A 5,044-nucleotide genomic window follows, 5' to 3' on the forward strand; every position below is an offset into this window, starting at 1 on the left:
CATCGTGTTCTATAATTACTTGAGCAATAGAATATGCAAACACATCATCAAGGATAATAGAATCTCGATTCAACGTCTCATGTACACTAGTGTAATTCATGGAGATCTCCCTATTCCCTGGAATTGGTTCTAACATTGGAGCGTCCCCCAATGATGTCTCTTGGACATAACCATAATCCGAAATATCTTCATGAGACAGGTTATTTATGTCGATGATTAATGGATCTTTTTGTGCCAAACTCGCTTTCTTTCTCGGGCGAGAATCCATCGAACCTTTGGGCCTCCCACGTTTCCTTACTGGGAGCCCGGCCTGAGCCACATTGCCATCACTATTAGTGGTGGCGGTGCCATGCCCAATACCCCTAGGGGTGGCGCCATGTCCATGATTTTTAGGGACATTAATCCTTGCAGGCACGTTTGCAGCAGGTATATGTGATCTTGTCACTTTAGTGATATCAGAAAACGCATCAGGCATAAAATCTGCTACGTTCTGAAGATCAAGAATTCTCCACACTTCAATTTCGGACTGTGCGATTCAAGGATCAAGATGAGACAAAGTGGGGACAGACCACGACAATTCATGTCGTTCCTGTTGAACATTATTGTTTCTATCTCCCCCTAACGAAGGGAAGACTGTCTCATCAAAGTGACAATCCGCAAATCTAGCGGTAAATAGATCGCCTGTCAAGGGTTCTATGTTACGTCCCGAACTTATAATTAACTATTTACTCACTATTTGAATGGTAATTGTCGAATACTTTCAATTTTTACTTTTTATCGATATTTTAGTGGCCCTAAAAGGTTGACTTTTTTTCGGGGCCGTTTATGAGAAAATTTCCTTCATTAAAGTTGTAGAGGACTTTAAACCGAGCGCGTGCATATGTGGTGCGTAAAAATTGGACTTAGTATGTGAGAGTTATGGCCAAAAATGTAGAAGTTACTGTTCATGGTAATTTACATATATATATGGAAATTACTGTTGGTAGATTTCCATTTTCGGAAATTCTACTCGATAACTCTCTCTCCTTCCCCGACCCGTCCTCCCTTTCGGCCCCGATTTTCTCCCTTCGATTTCTTCCACCTCCGGCCGACCCACGATGAAATCTGGCTATCCCCAAGCTCGTCTCCTCCCCCTTGTCGCATCTGTGGTGGTATTTTGTGGAGATTTGGCCGGAGGAGCTCGATTTTGAGCTGGAAAGGTTACTGTAGCAGTTCGAGATTTTTGCTGATTTCCGGCGATTCCGGCTATCTCCGGTCACCAATCCGGCGTCGAAGGCTCGATTTTCGACGGAGATCATTTCCCCTAAGGTCTTGCTTTCCAATTTGCTGTGTAGAGGCCGAATCGACAACCTAGGGTTCTTGAATTTCTGGGTTATCTTCACCGGCCGGATTCGACCATTTCCAGGTAAAATTTGGATGTGTTGTAGTTGAGAAAATTAATCAGTGGGTTGAGTTGTTGCTATACATGGAATTTGGTAGCCGGTGGTGGAGGTTGGGACCGGCGCGTGAGACAGTGTTTGGCCGGTCTTTAACTTCTGTTGTTGAGATAATTAGTCAATTATACATTTAGTTTCATAATGGCAGCTTTGGGATAGAATTAGAGAAGAGGGAGTATGGATTTCGATGTTTATTCAAGGGTGGAAATTGTTAATTGAATTACGAGGAATTTATCCATCGGATTTCCTTGATTCGGCCCTAAAGCCCATACATTAAGGGAATGACATTAGTGAAGAAGATTGGGAGGTTTTGGGCAAATAAAGATAATGTTAGGATTTGGTTTTATTTATCGTAATATAGTTTTCCATCCAGTAATTATGGGTTTACGAACGTTATATTGTACAGGACCTGAGGAGGATTCCCTCGAGGAGGGTTCAAATCGACGGCAGGCTTAGCCGTACACTTTGAGTGGACTTTTGTTTTTAAATAATGATGCATGCATTTACTTCGCAATTACTGATTTGTTTAATTATCGTTTTATTTATCGAGCATTTAAATTTGGTTTTGTTTATAAATGGTTATATTTGGAATTGTGTTTATGATTTGCATTCGGGAATATGATTTCGATTATGGAGATTATGATTTATGTGATTTCGACGAATTATTTTCCGAAGTATTTCCGGAATTTAAGATTATAATTTTATTCGTCGATTTTAAGATTTTAAGGAATATTATTGGAAATGGGATTTCTCGAGGAAATTATATTATATATTATTCCTCGCTTATTTATTTATGATTTCGAGAATATTTTTTTGCGTGCGGGGTCACGTCATTGACATATGTATTTTCTTGTGAGGTGTTGGGGAAGCCTTATTGGTTTTCAGTTTTCGTATGGATTTTAACCCACCATACCTGGGTCGTCATATTTATTGCCAGCTAGCCTATTAGTACTCCTCCCTGCTTACTATGTGTTTGTGGGTGAGTAAGAGCAGAGCATGGGATGCTCCAGAGTGTGGGACACTCCGACCCGAGCCTGGGAGGCTCCCTTCTTTCGTATGGTGAAATTTCTTCCCCATATTTTATCGTTATTTGACTAGCGGGGCTAGTCCGATTTCTTTTAACCAGCGGGGCTGGTATGTTTTTCACGAATTTTTGAGTTTAAAGAAATATGTTTTATAAACGTTGCATGCATCGAGATTTTATAAATTTAAATTTGTGGGAAAGTATAAACTTTTCTTCCGTTATGCTTATTTATTTTGTCCACTCACGCTAACGTTTTTTTATGTACTTTCCCCTGGGCCCTTTGGTTTCAATTGCCCAGATCGCAGCGTTGCTGACCGGCTTAGGAGTGGAGGCTAGCACCACCTTTGCTATCTATCCTCAGTAGGTTATTTATTAACCTACCTTATGTATCATATTTCGAGTGTGTTCTATAGATTGGTCTGAGTACCTTAAAAGGTTGGATTTATACATTTGTATAATTATGAGTGTATGGGAGTTGTATAATATTGGAGGAAGTTGAAAGATTTGAATTGTTGGGTTGTAATTTATATCAGTGATTATGTTGGTGTAGTACGATGTTTATATTTGGAAATTTGCTGATTGTTGCTAGGAAGCAGGGTGGCTTCAAGCATAAAAATTTATTATACTTAGAAGTGTTTTCAGCAGGGTTAGGGTTGTCCACTTTTAGGGGAAGTTCTGTCGAATTTTCCCGAAAAGTGGGCCCCGCAGGTCCATCCTGGAGTTAGGAGAGAAATTCCGGGGTGGGTCCTGACATTCTAAGTAGCGGATAATAGTTGGAGAGTCATATCCAACATAAATGCCTAATCGTCTTTGAGGACCCATTTTGGTGCGCTGTGGCGGCGCAATTGGCACATCAACTGCACACCTAAATATGCGTAAGTGTGAGACATCAGGCTCATATCCAGTAACCATCTGGGACGCAGAAAAGAGTTGAGTGGCAGTAGGCCTCAGACGAATGAGCACAGCTGCATGCAATATTGCATAGCCCCAAGCAGAAACAGGGAGATTGGTGCGCATAACCAATGCTCTAGCGACCATTTGAAGTCTTTTAATGGCAGTTTCTGCGAGACCATTTTGGGTATGAACATGAGGAACAGGGTGTTCAACCTCAATCCCAATGGACATGCATTAGTCATCAAACGTTTTTGATGTAAACTCTCCAGCATTGTCAAGACGAATTGACTTAATGGGATGATCAGAGTGGTGAGCCCTTAATTTAATGATTTGTGCTAGGAGTTTAACAAATGCAGCATTTCTTGTGGACAATAGCATGACATGTGACCATCGTGTCGATGCATCAACCAACACCATAAAATATCCAAATGGTCCGCAAGTTGATTGAATAGGTCCACAAATATCACCTTGGATTCTTTGTAAGAATGGAATATTTTCCTTAGTGTCCTTTGCATAGGATGGTCTCGATCCTAATTTTGCTAAAGAGCAGGCTTTGCAAAACGAAATATGGGCTTTAGAAGCAACCAGGGAAGTATCCGGTTGAGCCACGAAGTCACAATTGACTTTAGAAGTAGAAAAAGGAACCAAGGAGGCATTACTGGTGTCAATACCACTTTTGGGCCGCAGGGGGTAGGCGGCGCCAGCCCTACCTTGGATCGAATTTTGGTTATGACTTCTTTTCGTTTTGAAAAATGGATGTCCGTGTGAAGTCTTTAATATACGGATCATCATATCACGACCTGGGTGTCCCAGACGATCGTGCCAAAGCCTATATGTGTCAGAATCTCATAAGTCATCTCTCATGATATGGTTGGATTCAATAATTTGAATAGTAGTTTCATACAACCCACTAGAGCGACACATAAGTTTCTCTAATACTCGTTTATGTCCGTAGTCATTAGCTCTTATATCTTTAAAACTCAATAGGGTCCTTCCAGCCCTAGGAGCATATAGAGCTTCGGTGACATTAATACTTGTGCCATTTGGCAACATAAATTGAGCTGGTCCTCGACCATGAATCAATTGTGATGGTCCAGCCATCGTAGTCACAGAAGATCGACTAGGCGTCATCCATAGAAATAGTTTCCTATGTCGCAATATAGTATGTGTGGTGCCACTATCAACAAGGCATTCCAACTCTCCAGGAAACATACTGAAAAATAATAAAGTTCGGAATTAAAATATGTCCATGACATCGAATAATAATACGATACTTTATTAATAAAGATAGCCAATGATTACATCAAAGGTCCCAAAAAGTCTAATCCAAAATAAAATCAAACTAAGACACATTGTAGTCACTCTATCCGTTTGGTAACTCCAATTAAATATGACCAGGAAAGTAGAGAGAGATGTTGGTGGAGCGAGGCTCTCTTAAGTACCATTAATCTCAATGACTTTCCTAGACATCATATTTTATTGGGTGCGCCACATGAGAAAGAGTTAATACAATTGTCACTTATTGACTAAGGCATATTGCCATTACAAAAAATCTTGGAAAATAAAAGGACTAATCTAATCAAAGTCTGCGGCATCCTGGTGCACTTCGTCGTCAGCTTTGAAGTCCTCTATGGTGAGATGGACGTCTCCACCATTTTCTTCTTCTTCTTCTGCAAGGTACACTTCTTGC

The 5,044-nt window shown here is 40.6% G+C and overlaps 1 long non-coding RNA gene across 1 annotated transcript; it reads left to right on the forward strand.

Annotated features, from left to right (window-relative positions):
* The first annotated feature begins 2,064 nt into the window (after positions 1–2,064).
* On the forward strand, positions 2,065–3,023 carry LOC133742550 (uncharacterized). Its single transcript, XR_009862617.1, has 2 exons — positions 2,065–2,495; positions 2,759–3,023. It is a non-coding gene; the product is annotated as an uncharacterized LOC133742550 (long non-coding RNA).
* Positions 3,024–5,044: the final 2,021 nt, after the last annotated feature.

The sequence above is a fragment of the Rosa rugosa genome, chromosome 4 (assembly GCF_958449725.1).
Source record: "Rosa rugosa chromosome 4, drRosRugo1.1, whole genome shotgun sequence".
Classification (NCBI taxonomy): Eukaryota; Viridiplantae; Streptophyta; class Magnoliopsida; order Rosales; family Rosaceae; genus Rosa; species Rosa rugosa.